This window comes from Mustela nivalis (assembly GCF_964662115.1).
Source record: "Mustela nivalis genome assembly, chromosome: 19".
Lineage (NCBI taxonomy): Eukaryota > Metazoa > Chordata > Mammalia > Carnivora > Mustelidae > Mustela > Mustela nivalis.
Window position 1 is genome coordinate 26,008,118 of NC_139038.1, and position 16,865 is coordinate 26,024,982.

The 16,865-nt window shown below is 47.2% G+C and overlaps 1 protein-coding gene across 10 annotated transcripts in view; it reads left to right on the forward strand.

The window, feature by feature from the left end:
- The window catches only part of RPS15A (ribosomal protein S15a), a 420,016-nt gene that overhangs the window by 213,443 nt on the left and 189,708 nt on the right, over nt 1–16,865 (forward strand). For 6 of the 10 annotated variants that reach the window (XR_014306581.1, XR_014306583.1, XR_014306585.1 and 3 more), the window contains one exon: nt 10,684–10,965. The exons of 1 other annotated variant lie outside the window; for it this stretch is intronic. The gene's annotated coding sequence lies outside the window, so the exon portion shown is untranslated. Of the gene's footprint in view, nt 1–9,762; nt 9,829–10,683; nt 10,966–16,865 lie in introns of those variants that run through there. 3 more of the 10 variants (XR_014306582.1, XR_014306584.1, XR_014306589.1) reach the window with 1 other exon arrangement.

Genomic DNA, 16,865 nt, shown 5'->3' on the forward strand with positions numbered 1-16,865 from the left:
GTGATGACGTGGTAAAGACCACTGTGGGTCTAGTTCATTAAATGTCTCCTTGGGTTTGTCACTTTTCCTCTCAGGGCCTGGACAAGTAAAAGGGATGGCTAATTAATCTCTGCCATTATTTTCAGCTCTGATGATTGGTATGCCCTGTCTTCTGGGCCCCAGAGGAGGGAGTTGGGAGGCAGTCATCCATCCAAGAAACATGTCTCAAGATCCATAAACATGTTCACGGGCTCCAGGTCTTGTACTGGGTTCATGGGGCTCTGAGGATGAAGAGGGAGAGATCTCTTTAGCTGAGGATCTCCTAGTCTGGAGATGGAAACAGGACCATAGGAACAATTACTTACTGTTTCTAAAGTAAAGGTACAAGCAAAGTAGGGGTAGATCAGTTGAGGGGGTGAAAAATCAAATCAGCATGGGATCAAAATTGATTTCTGGAGCAATGTTTTTTCTTAGGGCCCCAGGGATTGGAAAATTTCATTGTTAAAGGATGCATATAATCTAGTTGCCTCTTGCTATATCATCACAAACCACCCCAAATTTAGTGCCTTAAAACAATAACTGTTTTATTATACCCACAGATTCCGTGGGTCAGGATTTTGGATAGGAAATACCTATCGGGTACTCCAGCTGGGAAGGTTTGAAGAGATGACAATGAGTCCAATGGGTGGTACCTAGAATCATCTGGAGGCTTCTACACTCAAAGGTCTGCCGCTTGGGCTTAGCTGGGACCGTTGACTGAAATGCCCACATGTGATCTCTCCCAGTAGCTTGGGCTTTCTTTCAACATGGTGACCCAGGGTGGTTGGTCTTCTCTCATGGTGTCTCATGGCTTCAAGAGGGAGTAGACGCTTCATGGCTCTTGACCGCCTACCTTTAGAAGTCACGTAGCGTCCTTTCTGCCATACTTGGTAAGTTGAGGCAGTTATGAGCCCACTCTGGTTCAAGGTGAGGGCACACAGACACACACACACACAGACACACACACACACACACACACACACACCACCTCTTAATGGCAGGGGTGTCAAAAATTTTGTGGCCATGTTTCAAAATCACCCTTCCATCTTTATCCCAACGTTCGGAGGTCTGAATTTCTCCGAATCCTTAGCAGAGAATCCCACCTTGAAAAATCTCTCCAGGTGTATTTACACCAAAAGCCTACTTCAATTAATCAATTCTAATGCTCCAATTACTCAGCTTATATTTTCAGACACTCTAATAAGCACCACAAATGAACAGGAATTAAACTGATGGTGCATCACCCTCCGCTTTTAGAAAGACCACACTTGATTTCTCAAGCAGCCTTCACCTTTGTGAAATAAGCTTCCTTCTGTCCCTTGTATTCAGCCCCGGGAAATGTTTCCCTGGGGCTGCGGTGGGGCTGGAGCAGGTGGGAGGACTTTTAAGAATATGCAGCAATCATAGCAAAGACAAAGTTTATATGAAGACTGAAGCCTTTCCAGTGTGTGCCCTTTTCATGTTGGGAAGGACCCAGGTTCTTATGTAAGGTTTGGCAGTGAACCACCTGGCCTCACTCGCACATCTGTAGAGCCTGGGGGTTGGGCTTGATAATTCCTAAGGACTCTTCCAGCTCCAAAAATGTCTGCAATTATAGGAATATTTGCCAAGGGCAATTTTCTAACATCGACACTCAGAGGAAGCACCCGCGTAATAATCATATTCACATGAATAAGTTGCCTTCAAGAAATACTGTCTCATTCCTGGTAACCAGAACTTTTCCTCTGCATTTACATAAATACACGCATACATTTTTATATAAGCGGTAGCTTACTGTAGATTTTCTTCTACAATTTCCTTTCTCCCCAGCTCTGTAATATATACTGAGAAGCTTCCACATCAGTACATAAAATTAAGTTTAATTCTTTTCTCCTGCTACATAATAGTCCATGGTATGGATACATCATAAATTATTTATGTACACTCCCTTTAATGTAAATGTAGGTTCCTGTCATTACTTTATCTTTATTAATGATGTGGAAATGAATACCCATGGATATATATTATCTTCTCATTTGCAGGTATATCTATAGAGAAAATTTCTAGAAGCAAATTTGCTGGGTCCAAGGTTATGGGGATTTGTAATTTTGATAGATATTGACCAATTCATCATGGAGATTATACCAATGAATTCTTCCATCGATAATACATGAAAGAGCTTTCCCCCTCACATAGCATGTGATCAAACATAATTCTTGCCACTCTGATAAGGTGAAAATGGCATCAGACCGTGATTTTAAGTGGTGTTTCTCTTTGGTGAGAAAGCTAGCATCTTTTCTTAAATGTAAGTCCTTCATATTTCTCTTTCTCAGAAATGTCTCCTTATAGACTTTGGAAGGAGATGCACTGAAAATATATTTAATAGATATTTTTAAATTTGTCTGATGGACCCACTAAATGGCATTGCTTTGACCTCCTCTTTATACCAGGGTCCAAAGCCACTCATAAGCCCTTAGGCAGATGGTGACATCCCTCCCCAGCCCTACAACCGTTAATGGTTTTTTAGCTTTGTCTTTGAGTGGGGTGGAGTGGAACAGCTGCCAGAATGACCTCCACCAGCCACAGTCTTGGTTTGCATTTTTCTAGAAAAACACTGGGTAGATAATATGAACCAGCAAAACTTCTGACTTCTCATGCAAGCTTGTCCACGAGTCTCAGGAAATGGGTGCACTTTCTTTTTGCTGAAGCCTGTCTCTTTGCAGTACATTTTGTTATCATTCTGGGGTTTGTCATTAAAAAAAAACACACACACACACAACCCAAACTTGCGGTTTTTCTAGAAAAAGTCAAACATTAGCCATTTATCATTTATCAACATCAGATCTTTCTCCTGGTGATGGTGGTGACAAACCTCTTTTTCTCAGCATTTCCTTCATCTTTGCATTTTAAGGGTCAGATACGGAGACAGGAGGAAGGCTAGGTTTGGCTCCAAGCCGAGATAAGCTGTGCTTGCCAATAGTTAGTCAGAAAACCTTATGTGGGGAGGTTAATGGTCTTGGCCCAGCCAGAGATCAAGATGATACTCTATTTAGGTTGTCATGTGGCCTTAGCGTCTGGTACCAACTGGGTAAAATCCCAGCGGGAGGAAGTTTGGGCAATTTGCCAGATTCCAGCATTGGTCATGCACCAGGTTCTGTGTTAGGGATGCAAACGCGAATGAGTAAGAGGGAGCCTTTGAGCTCAAGAAACTCAACCTACAAGGTGGTAGGTTCCATGACAGAAGGAAGCTTTCCAGTCTAACCCAAGAAGGATTCCTGGAGGAGGTGAACGTTAGCAGCGATGCTAGTATTGTTGGGTATGTCGGGTCGGTTTTTGTAACTATACAGGGAAGCATGACTGTGATTAACTAAATGGAGAAGAGAATAAAAAGATGCATGTATGTGTGTAATAAAAAGTGATTTGGTGTTTCCAGAGCAGAAAGTATGTGGTGGGTAGTGGTTGAAGAGATAGACAGAGACATGATGAGGCCTGTCTGTTCTCTTTAAGACTTGTGACTTACGCGGTGCCTGGGTGGCTCAGTGGGTTAAGCCTCTGCCTTCGGCTCAGGTCATGATCCCAGGGTTCTGGGATCGAGTCCCACATCGGGTTCTCTGCTCGTCACGGAGCCTGCTTCCCACCTACCCCCCGTCCGCCTCACCACCTCTCTGCCTGCCTCTCTGCCTACTTGTGATCTCTCTCTGTCAAATAAATAAATAAAATAAAAAATAAAATTATAAGACTTGTGACTTATCATGTAGGTTAACTTGTGTTTTCCCCATTGGTAGACACACACAAACGGCATTCTGCTGTGCCAATATTGTCTTGGGGTGTCTCTAGGCTGATGCACAATTATCAGCTCATTGGCAGTATTGGCACCCCTTTCCTTATCCAGCAAATGTGGGAGAAAGATGAAGCTTTTCACAGTCCCTGCACATAAAGCCTGAACACATCAGGTCTGGAGCTTCAAGGGGAGTGAAGGTCAACAAATCCAGCAACAGATACGATGTCCAAGTAGCTCAGCCCCTTTACAGTGAAGTCAAATCATCCATATATTTTGACCTAACCTAGTTTAACTCTTCATGCTCCGCAAAGGACATGCAACAGTGGCAGATGAGGACGTGCACCGGAGAGTGGGCACAAGGTAGATGGTCCAGCCAAGACCACTGGATGGCACAAAAGAGCACGAGACAGAAGGAGTGACATGTGTGTCTTGTCATCAGGCTGTTGTCCATGTAACTTCCATGATGGGAGCTCCTTTCTGAGCTGAGTGGGAGTCTAGTAAGATGCCACCTGATTCCAGAAAGAGCTTAAGTTAGTTCCCAAGTACTGACCATGTCATAATGGAGATGAGGGGATGTGGAAGGTGATGCAAGGAACAATGGAAAGTAGGGAAGAGAAGATAAAGGCAAGAGCAAAGTTGGTGTGGAAATCCTCATCTGAGGATTCTAAACACGTGCGCCTCTGGCTTTAGGCAAACAAATGACATTATTCACTTTCGACAGTTCGGGCAATGTTGTTCACCTCTTCTGAGAACCCGGAGTCTGAAAAATTCTGGCTTGGTCAAAATCTGGCTCTTGCATTTTGGGTGTCAGAGGCACCAAGGATCCAGGGAGAAGCATAGACTGAACATTCAGAGAGTTTCTGCGGAGAGGGAGAGAGAGAGAGAGAGAGAGAAAGGTGTGGGGGAGGTTCAAAAAATGGGAGGCATCCCTTGACTCATCATAAAGCAGCGTGGCATTTAGGCACTGAGTTCAGAGACTGTCTGAGGAGAGGGAGTGTCTACACTTTGATGCGACTGTGTAGAATCCGTTTATTTGGGAAAATGACATAGATATGTCATATGCCTTCTGTGATGCCGTTTGACTGATTTCCACAGCATCTCTGTTTCTGCTGTGTGACTGTTCGGGTTATATAAGCAGTCTGGCAGCTTAAGTCTTGTTACTGTCGTTTCCAAGGTGGCAGATGGCTCAGAACAAGGCTACCTTTTCTGCCACGCAATCAGGCGTGAATGCGTCCCCATCCAGGCACATTCCCGTTATCCCTTCCACGACTGCACCTTTGGAATATGGCCAGACCCACCAGTTTGATAGCTCTTGGGTGGGAAAGAGAATGGTTGTCCCATGCTCCATTTCCTCGAGAGTCTGTCTTTTGCCAAATGTTAAGGGGGGAAATGAGCAAGGTGTTCAAGAGATTTATATTCCTGCTGCCTGCGGGGTAGCTTTCTCTGCTGCGGAAGGGCGGTAAGAGGGATTGTAGAGAGTTTGTTCTATAAAGTGGCTTATGGCATTCATATTCCTTGACCTCACTAGGTCCAGAGCTGGTTGGAGCCTGATTTGCTGATCTTTGTGGTTCATAAGTATGTGTGTGTGTGTACACGCACGCGCACGCACGTGCGTGCACTTGCCCATGTATGTCTATACGCTGTGGCTTGCTTTGTTCTCTGCAGCAAATATCTGTTGCTGCCGTCCACCCAAGTTCATTTCCTCTTCTGCAGTAAAATCATCCTGACTTCCCCTTGGAGAGTCACCTTCTCCTACTTTTCATCCCAGAGGTGGTTTCATGACTTAGATCCTTGTCTTCCATCTTCCCACCTTCCAGCGTTGGTTGAGAGCACGTGGCTTTATCCAAGCCAAAGAGAACAATCTTGACACTTATGATGGAACCCACTGGAGAAGAGATGTTCTCCTTTTGTCTTGGGGCTAATGATTTAGTACTAGACAAGCCTGGACTTACAGGCTACCATCTTGTCACCGCACGGAAGTGGCACACCTATGGTTAGAACCCATCCCTGGAAAGGACACTGGAAATTTGAGAAGAGACAGCATGGTTGTAGCCAGAAGGAAGCCAGATGCGCTGTGGACTTCTAGATTTATAAACCAACAAATTGCTCGTTGTCACTGTTATTTTCCTCATGCCAGTTTTATTTCTGTCAGCTGCCACTGCAGCTCTTGTCCAAGACAGTCTCTACGTTTCTGCCCAACCATGTCTAGACAGGATCCTGGCCGGCTGTGGGCAATATGGTGGAGTTGGTAACTTTTTCCTTTTACAACTTCATCCTTCCTTTGCCTTCAATATGGACCAGGTCATTGGTGTTGGCTTTGAGTCCGAGATCTGGGAGTGAATCATGGCTCTGCAAAACCATTTATTTTCTTTCCTTTCCTTTTTTTTTTTTTTTTATATAAATGACACACCTTCTCAGAATCTCAGTTTCCTCAGTGGTAATGCAGGCAACACAACACCAACCTAATAACAATTGTTGTGACCATGCCAACAATGTGAATGAGCAGCTATGAGTTTGCTCTACAGCATTCGAACACAATAGATGATGATATATTTTATTTTAAATCAAATTAAATCTGGGTCTAGGTTTCCACTAGTTAGAGTGTTGAGACCATCAATCACAGGCATGTTCAGGGCCATTGCCTGCCCATCCCCAAAGATATACAAAATCTAGGGAACTGACGTTGTGACTTAAAAATTAAGAGGGGCTTGGACTTCTGTCCGTGGGGCCACCAGAGTTCCCAATGCTTCTGCTCCACGTTGCCACAGAACTTATCCTACTTTGTCTTCTAGTCTTTGTTTTCTCCAAGGACCCAGGGACGCTTCTCATCTACTGCATTTTCTTCTAGCCAGAGGTTTGGCCACAGAGATTTTTGCCAGTGCTATCAAAGTCTTGGCATCTTGTCCAACCTCCCTGGAATCCCACAGCGCTCAGTGTTCAGACAGAATACTAATTCTGTCACTTGTGAAAACCTCCAGCCTCTCTCCCCCTCATGTTATAGAGAAGCCAATGCCTACTGCACCTCCTCACCATGATTCCCCGACCCTTAACCAGACTCTTTTCCCTCCTTGTCAATGAGGTTCCATCTCTCCCAAACAAAACTAGGGCAAGAGTTGCCTTTGGGATGTCTCCTAATTTATGTCTTAGATTCTTTGGCTGAGATTCTGGTTGTCTGCACTATCAAGTTTCTCTTTTTTTCCCCATGCCAATGGCATTTTTAGCTGTAAATGAGCAGATGCCCAAAGTAGGTCTAATATTTATCAGCCTGACTTACAGCTGGGGGTAGTCAGGTAGCTGAGTTCTGGCCAAAGGGATCGAAGTGGATAGAGTGGATGGAAGTTTCTGGGAGCCTTTAAGAGACAGTTCATGCCTGCTGTTTGTCCCTTCTTATTCCTCTTTTCCATTCTGCTGCTCGGAATATAGATGGCGCCATCTTGGATCAAGAGCATGGTGATCACAGCAGTGATTTGGGATGCAACTGAGTCTTCAACTGTAGGAAAGACACAGAAGGGGAAACCCATCTTCTTTAGCCCAGTGTCATGGTGCTTGACACAGCAGCTGCCATGTAGTGACCCTTAAGGGACAAGGTCAAGGATCAAGGCAACCACTGAGCATGACAGAGCTGAAGGAAGGGAGGCCCGAGTCCCTGATGATCTGTGGCTCATCCCGGAGCCTCCTGCATCCAGACTTGTTATATGAAATGAGATGGTGTGTCCATTGTTTGAGCCACTTCTATTTGGGTGTTTTCTTACATAAAGGCACCTGAGCTGATGGGACATGAGGGAGCACACTCCCAGAACACCAAGGCTTGGTTACTTGTTTTATAAGATGAGGCAAGGAAAATCCCTCTTGATCTTTTGAGCGTTCTTTAGCAAGGAGAACAAAAACACAGACAGATACCACAGTAAATTATCCCCCCACATGTAAAAAGCCCAGCATGGAACCTGACACATTTAAGCAGTCAGTAAAAGGTAGCTATTTTTCTTTTTCTTATTAGCATAATGCCTCAATAAATGTTAGTTTCTGATCCTATCTCCTTGAGTGTCTCTCCCTTTGCTACTAGGTTCCTCCATACCTGCACATTTATCTCCCTTCTCCCCTATTAAACCTGGCTCTGAAAAGACTGTCAACTCACTCTCATTGAGGTGTCAGTGATAGATAAGGCTTAATGTATGACCTCATTCCCCAAACACTATCGGCTGGCTGGTGAGATTTACATTTAATAGAGGATTAAAGCCTTAAGCCAAAGGAATGAATCTTTAATGGTGAAATGTGAGGCACCAGGAAGTTTATGACAAACTTCTATTGAAGGTAAGGGGGTCTTCCCGATGATCCCCAGTTTCTCAGGCATTCTCGTCACCTTCTCCAAAGTCGCCCAGATTTGAAAACACGCCACACAACAATTCACAATCACAGTTGGAAAACAGGAAATTCTTTTTTTTTTTTTTAAAGATTTATTTACTTAGTTTAGAGGTGGGGGCATGGCAGAGGAAGAGGGAGAGAGAACCTCAAGCAGACTCCCTGCTGAACACAGAGCTCCACTTGGGGCTCAGTGTCACAACGCCAAAACCAAGAGTAGGGCACTTACCCAACTGTGCCATCCAGGCACCCCAAAGAGCAAATTCTTGATGAAGCTTTGTGGGACAGAGGTGGAGTTGGGGTAGCGGGTGTTGTGAAATCAAAGGCATGAGGAGAGAGTGCCTTGGCTCCAGAGGGGGTCGTCTCTCAAGTAGGTGGGTCACACTGCTTCACTGTGTAGATGGAACTTCCTTGGCGGTTGGTGCTGAATGTTGAGCCCCATTTATTTTGACGTAGCGGTTTCTAGCTTCCTCTTGACATCTGTGCTTCAGGGGCTGTATCAAGTTAGCTTTCTCGCTACGCACTCATACCCACCTGGAGTGTTCTCTCCCAGCCCTATCCTTATCTCGATTCTCCTCTCTGCTTGTCCTGACTCCCCACGTGCCTCTTTGACCAGAACTCCCGAGTCCTGTGAGCTTGACTTGGGGTCTCCCCATCCTTGGATCCACCACGGAACCTCTGGGCAGCTCTGTTGGGCCCCAGCGCTGCAGACATGATAGGCTGCTTCTTGGTCTTTGGGATTTCCTGTTTTCCAGCCTGCACTCAGTTTCTTGCTCCACATCCGCTCTTGAACATCCCACTGATACTTATACTCATCGTATAGTCCCCCTAGACCCACTCTCACCCTGTCCCATCTTGTGCTGTCTCTGGGAGACTGAGCCCTTGAACCTCATCACCTCTGCTGGGTCGGACCAGTTAGGTCGAGGCAGAAGGAAGGAGGCAGGAGGGAGGAAGAGGGGAAGGGCTGTGGTGTTTATTCCCCAATCCATGCCCTGAAAGGTAGCCTCAGCCTCCACCAAAAGCCTGCCTCTTTCAAGGTAGCCTTCTCTCCCCCTTTCCAAGTTCTGGCAACTTTATGAACTTTCTGTCTGTTCGCCCCTGATGGCTTAGGGCAGTATCAGCCTCTCCACCGCTGCTGGCCAGGTTTTTGTTCTCACCCTCAGGGCACTTCTTCTGTACCAGCTGTGTCAGCATCACCTGGGAATTTGCCAGAAATGCAAATTAGGGGGCCATGCCCAACTTAAACAGGCCTCTAGGTGATTCTGGTGCACGCTGACTTGAGAATCACTCCACGTTTCTGAAATTCGTAGCAAACTCTCTTCGGATTATGCTACCCTGCATGTTTCCTATTGAGATCCCAACTGAATAATAATAATAATAATAGTAGTAATAATAATAGAATTCTGATCCTCCCCCCACAAAAATGGCTCTCTTCTAAGGTCTATTCCAACTCATGGAGCGACATGGGGTTTGGTCTCACACATTGTTATACTCTCAGCACTTAAAAGCCCCTCAGAGACATGGTAGGTGCTCAGTAAAGGTTCGTTTCAGGGCAAGTTTTTCTTCCTTAATTTTGTGTTTTTCCTTACATGCCATCCTTCTATTTATCCATTTCACCCGCCCAGGACCCACCATAGAGGTACTCGAGCTATGAAGCCGAATTCAACGTAGCATTTCATGTCCAGCATCTTGTGAGTCAGTGGGAAGATGTCCATATCCAGTGAGGAGTGTCCTACTGTCTACCCCATGGGGTTTTCGTGAGGATCCAACGTGCTGATGCATATGGAGACCTTGGCCCGGCGTCTGGCATCCTCACGATGTCCAATCAGTTTCAGTGTTATTTATTGTGATCCCAGTAGATAAGTCATAATATAGCTCTGGCAGGACTCAAGCAGAGATAAGAACAGAGCTTTGGGGAGCCCCCCCCCCCTCCAAGCCACGAAGCTGAGTGAGCGTTTTGAGAGTGAGAGGATCATTAAAAGTACTCTGTAAATTGCTTGGAGTTACATAAGTATAAGGTGTTTATTTACTAGTCCAGCTATCATCCTTGCCCTTGTGTGGCATCTCCTCCCTGCATTTACTCTTCAAAACTACCCTTGAGTTTCATTTTGACCTGCTTTTATTCCTGCTAAAGGTTAGTCAGCCCACGGGAGTAACTCAGTGCTTTATTCTGGGTCGAGATACCCTCGGTCTCTCCACTTATTTTTTTTTTCCCTCTGAATTGAGTAAAATTTTTATCATTTTCAGTGGTTAAAAAAAAAACTATGTTCATTATTTAAAAAAAAAAAAACAATGTTAAAAAGGAGTGCATAGAACAAAATACATTATCAGTCAAAACAAATCACTCAGAGATGCTACTTTTAACGTTTTGGTGAACCCTCTTCTGAGCGTGTCATTTATACATTTATCCCAAACCCGATCTGGCTTTTCAGTTTTATATAGATGGGCTTGTTTTTATGCCGGCAACCCACTTTTTAAACAGCAATCATCCTTAGAAGCTCTGGGGAAATTTTGAGGTAGTCTCTCTCTCTCTCTCTTTTCTCTAGTATGACCACCAGATGGCGCTGGTTCAGAATTTATCAGACTTCTCCATCACTGGTGCAGGCTGTGGAGATAACCGGTCAATGTCCCAGGTTCTGGGCGCCAGTCCTTCCCATCACTGGGGCCCAGGTTTGAAGATGGGTTGATTTTTGTCTTCAGCGACAACCACAGAGGGAGAAATCCATGCCCTCATTCTGACACAGAGCAACCGTCTCTCCTCTGTGCCCCCTCCCCACCCCACCTCAGCCACTTTCTTGGACCAAAGAAGTTCTGACTTGGGTACTGATTATGTTTGTGCCTGTTTTCTTCTCCTCCCCCAATCCCCATGTCCCTAGTGAGATGGTGAGATCCCTGCAGGAAGAGACCGAGTCCCCTAACCCAGATCTTTATGCTTAGGAGACGTTCAGTAACTGTCGAGTTTAAATTTTAATTAAGAATAAGGTGGCTTGGCAAGTAGAGGTTAGGAAGAGGAGAAAAAAAAAAAAAAAGTATGTGTCTTCAAAGCAAAACAAAAAAAAAAAGTATAAAAAGAAGATTGGACTGGGTATCAGGATGTCTAACTTTGGGGCTTGGATTTGGTATTAACTGTGCGGCTGACCTTGACCTCTCTGGGGTCAGGTTGACTTATGTGTATGAGGAGGAGGTTGGACAGAATGATCTTGAGGACCCCTTTGGCCCTGACATGTTTGGATACAAAAGTCTCCCCGGTTTTTTCTTTTGTCCTTGGGTCAAACCGCACTAGCAATGAGTCCCCTCGGGTGCTGTCAGGCCCCCCGGAGATTCAGGTCCAGCGGTGCCCCAGGGCCGGACACAGCGGGGACTCCACTCTACCGTCGTCCCTCCTGCAGAGCCGCCAGCGCCAGCCGCTCTGGCACGGCCCCATACATCATGATTAGACTCCCTTCATCGTGCTAATTGACACAGGATGAAAAATACCCAGTGAAGGAAACGGCCCATGCTTTTGCATTCAGCCCAAGTGGCCGGCAAATGGGAAAAACTGCTGTAAAAGTTAACTGAGATTGAAAACGGGCGTGCTCGCGTCTTGTAGGGTGAATGTTTCCTGTTAGGAAACCGGGACCAATCGGCGGTGTGAGCGGTGGCGCCGGTGGGGAGGGTGGCCTGGGGGTGGTTCCCCATTTGAAGCCTCTCGAGGCACCGGGCGACCAGGTCCACGGAGGACCAGGAGACAACAAATACAGAGCAAGGGGAAAGAGAAGGGTGCCACTTTCGTCGTCCCAAACTGCGGTGATGATTGTGGCCCCTTCTGGCTTTGAAGGTTTTTGAGAATTACTTTCTTTTGAGAGTCTAGGACTGAGTAGAGGTAGTGTGCAAGTCAAGTCTCAGCTTTAGGGCAGTGCTTCTCAACCAGGAGAATGGGGATTTCTGCCCAGGAGACTCTGGACCCCGTCTGGAGACATTTTCGCTGGTCCCTGGCATCTTGTAAATAGCGGCCAGACGTGCTGCTTAACATCCTTAGGACACACAGGACAGTGCCTCTCAACAGAGAAGGATCCTGTCTAACATGTCAGCAGCACCAAGGATGATACCTGTTGTTAAAACCCTCTGTGACTTTAGACGAGCAACTGAACCCGTCCAGGCCACTCTTCCGTTCGGCTATCATACTAATTTTATAGGGTGTAGCAGACAGCTGGCAAAATGGCCCCAGTTCTCCCCCCCACAACCCCCACTCCCTGCCCATTGCAATGTGACTCTCCAGCTCAGGCTACCATGGCGGGAATCTGTGTCTGCACCCCCTGCATCAGGGCTAGCCTTGGGACTCGCTTTGTCGATTAAAAGGCGGCAGAATTGATAGCTCCCAGCCTTGGCCTCAGTGGATTTGCACTTTCTGCTCTTTCCTTTGGAGCCATGTGAATAGGCCTGGGCTGATCTGCTGGAGGACGAGAGAGTGGGTGGAAAATGGCCAAGCTGCCTTACCTTATGGCCAGCAATCCCCCAGAATGTGAGAGAGAACCCAGCTAACAGCAAAACCATCGGCCTGACCTACCACTGACCACAGACCATGGACCCCAGCTGACATAAGGACCACCTAGCAGACCCATAGTCTCAAAGACAACAGTGGGTTCCTACTGTTTTGTTTTTAATTTATTTTTTAATTTTAGACTGAGTGGGGGAAGGGCAGAGGGAGAGAGAGTCTTAACCAGATTCCGTGCTGAGCACAGAGCCCGACGCTGGGCTCTATCTCTCCACCCTGAGCCAAAATCAAGAGTCAGATGCTTAACTGAGTGTGCCCCCCAGGCGCCCCTAGGTTCTTGCTGTGTTAACCCACTGAATTTCAGGGTGGTTTGCATGTAGCAATGGATAGTTGGTCCACCTGGGCTTGAAATTCCAATTCAGTTAATGGTGAACCCTGAGGGGCACGTGGTTTCTCAAAATGTGCTTCCTTTCCTGCTAGCTCACATTTTCTTCAATCATAGTTTTCCATGGCTCACGGGCGGGCATAACTTCATCTTTGATAGCCAGTTCATGGAGGTGAGCAAGCTCTATCTGGAGACAGGTTTGCTTAAGGTCCGTTCTATTCACCAGCATCGTGGTAAGCCAGAGAAACCAACTCTGACATAGACAACAGCCAAAGGACATTTAAGGGAAGGACAACCGGAAAGCTGATGAATGAATAGTCCTCAGGGACACCAGGATTCAGGACCCCTCTAGGGATCTTGGCAGCAGGGATTTGCGATTCTCCTTCTAGAATGCTGTCAAGGGAGACCTCAGTGTCCCAACCATCTTCCGTCCCTTTGTACTAGTGCTCAAGCTTTGAATGCCGGGAGAGGAGGAGCTAATTGATTTTCTTGTGTCACCTGCTATGCTGATAGAGCTGGTGTCATTTGATTGGCAACTCTCCCAACTCCACATGGAGTGGGTAGGGGGCATCGGACAGGAGCCAAAGATGCCCTCTGCCTTGGCCCTGTCCTCCCCACCCTCCCCTCTGTCCCCAGTGTTCCAGATCAGGGTAGGTGAAGGCAGTGAGTTTAGAATGTTTGGTATGTGGTCTAGACACTCGGCATATCTCACCACGGCTGTTTCATGGGAATGTAGTTTGTGCCTAGCTGGAAAACAGAAAAAGATGAGTCAGAAGTTTAGAAAAATCAAACTTAGCAGTGCTGTTGACCCCCATGTTGACTTCTAGGTCCCTCGGGCCTTGTCATCTGGGTGTCAGAATTTGGGGTGATGTGTTGGGAATGGATAGGGAGTGAGGAGGGAGTCTCACTTTGAAGCACGTTCTGACCCTAGACCATAGCAGATGCCACATTAGCAAGAGGACTGCCCAAGATTCTCTGGGCCAGATATTACATTTCTGCTGTCTGTAAGTCACCCCGAGATCCCCGAAATGTCCCAGCTCTAGAGACGAATGAGTTCCCTACCTCTCATCTGAGAATTAAGACAACTGAACAAAATCAGTGGTTTCCAACTTTAACCTTCTTGAACCCCTACATGGAGGCTCAGCATGTCCAACAGACAGAATGTGGGGCCTTTCTCATGGAAGCAGTTGTGTGTCTATTGGGGCAGATGGAAAGAGCAGGGGAGCAGACAGGAGCCCTGCCCACACTTGGCTTCCCCTTGGCTCCTTGGTGGATCCAGAAACATCTCTATGAACCCTCTTGGGCCTGGGGACCACTGGGGACTGCTGGGGACTGCTGAGGCCACTCCAAACTTTGGGTAGAACTCTCTGTGAGCAGATGCGAGGGACTGGGCTTCTAGACTGCCAAAGGGCAGAAGGTAAACGTGACCAGGAGACCATGGGGATGATAGATCCTGGTCCAAGTTTCCAGCAAAGGAGGCAGTAGGGCTGGAGATAATTCAGCATTTTCACCAAAGAGGAGGGTGTGTTTGGGGGAAAGCACCAGGGCCTGGGATGTGAGAAAGGAGCCGTCTTGGGATCTGGTCCTCTCAGTTCTGCAAAATGGTAGCTGGCAAGTCACGTCATGGTTCTTGCATCTCGAGCTCCTCCACCACTGTGAGCATCTCCTTGCCAGCATAGGAAGTCGACGTGAATGTAATACGGAGATGCTTGGCAGAATGTTCAATGAGCATTAGCTCTCAGCGCTACTAATATTGTTGTCATTCGGGCAGCTGATAACCGTGATCAGAACTGCGGCGCCTTTGCTCCTTTCTCCTCCCCACGCCGCCTTGTGTGAGAAAAAGAAGATGAAGAAGGGGGTTTGCCTCCCGCACCCTGGGAGTTTGCTCTCATCAGCGCTCTCGCTGCCGAGGCTGGAGATCCGACCCCCCCACCTTCTCTCTCTTGCAGAAGGCTGGGTTTTTTTTTTTTTTTTGCCTTTTGTCCCCTGGCAAGAACACCAGGAGAGAAATTAAAGCCAAAAGGGCTAAACTGTCTGTGATAGGAGAACAGAGCGTGTGATAATGATATATAAAGCTAAAAGCACTAAGTGGGCAAAACTGGTGCTCCAGAGTGAGTAAAACCAAGATAAATCTGCCCCTCGAGAGCTATAACACATAACTCAAATAACGGGAGCAGCAGGGGTCCGCAGTCCCCAGGAAGAGCAGTTTGTCCTCTTGTGGAGCGGAGCCTCTGCTCAGCATCAGTAATTCCCTTGTGCTCCGGGCTGGCAGCCACTGCCAGCCCCTGGGGTTACAGCCGGCTGGAGTGGGGCTTCTGCTGGCGCCTGGGCACGCACAGCACCCCCGCTGTCCTCAGCAGAGATCTGAGGTGCGGCCGCAGCCACACTGTGGGACAAGCGGGACAACTGGAGGGACGCCCAGGGGACTTGGATTTTTCGTTTTGTGCTGTGTGACCCTGGTCAAGTCACTTGGCCTCTCTGAACTCCAATTTTCTTCCATGGAAGTTGGAGATGGAAATGTTTGCTGCTGTGAGGATGGGCAGACACCCGTTCAGCAGGGTAGCCTCACAGGTGGGGTTTTTGGTTTATGTTTTGGTTCTGGTTTGGTTTTTCACCATTCTTTTTAAGGAGTGGTTCTCAAAGTGGAGTTCCCTGAAGGAACAGCAGCAGCGAAACCCCTGGGGAACATGTTAGAGATGCACATTTTAGGTCACACCCCAGAACGACTGAATCCGAAGCGCCCCATAGTCTGTGTTTCTGTAAGCCTTCTGATGCCCACTAACACTGAAGGGCTGTGTCCTTACTGGAAAGTGGCTCACATCTTGGTTTGTTAACTGAACTCGTTAATAAGGATGGCAGACGCTTAGTGCCCGTGATCTCAGCTGGGCTCCCAGGCAGTTTCTGGGACTGTTAATGAGAGCCCCTGTTCTAGGAGGCATTCGAGGGGTCCTGGGGGTGGGACTTGATCTTCTCTGGGGGCTCTCTGATGGTGTCTGTGGTCCCTTCATTCCAGAGTCATTCAACTCCTTTCACTGCCTGGTGCTCTCCCCTCTCCCCAGACTCAAGAAATCCGTTCTGCTGGCGAGGTGGGAACTTCTCTCTGCCCGACAACAACTTTCTTAAGCCCCGATTCCCTTTAGAGGTGGACTTTTGTAGCTTAAGAGCCCAGATTTTACAAACTTACAACATGGGATGTTTGAAGTTGAAAGCTTTCTCTGTGTTTTTCTGCAACCCCTTCCTTAAATAAATAAGTGTCCGAGAAGGTAGTTGCTGCTAGCGTGGGGGGGGGAGAAAGAAGAAGAAGTAATAAGAACCACGTGGAGGGGGAGGGCACAGGCAAGGATTTCTCGGGCAGTGTCTTGCCCCCTCTACTTGTGAGATAGGGGACTAGCTGTTCCACTGAGCCCCGCAGGGTAAACTCATTCACGGGGCAAACTGTTCGCGTCGCTTTCTTGGGAGGACTGTCACCACATTCAGAATGCGTCTCTAGTACAGCTTCCTATCCCACCTCCCGCTGCCCTTGTAATAACTTTCCATCCTATAAATAAGTTGGGTCTGTCTCTCTTCTGACCCTATGTGGATCTTTCATTCTACCCATCAGGGTACTCCTCTGGTGAGAGCTGGGTGGAGAAACTGCTTTGTGTCTGTTTCAAAACCTCATTTTGCTGGTTTCATTGTCGTTTTTAGTTGTTACATTCTGGCAAACGTGGATTTTGTGGTTCTACACTTTGAAGTGTGATCTCACCATTGTGTGTATCCAGTGGGGCGAGGCTTTGAAGGCATCACGAAGACCCCAGCTTCCATCTGGTTAGAGATACAAAGAAGATTTGAGGCCATTCTTGCAATGACACATTCAACTAGAGTGAGAG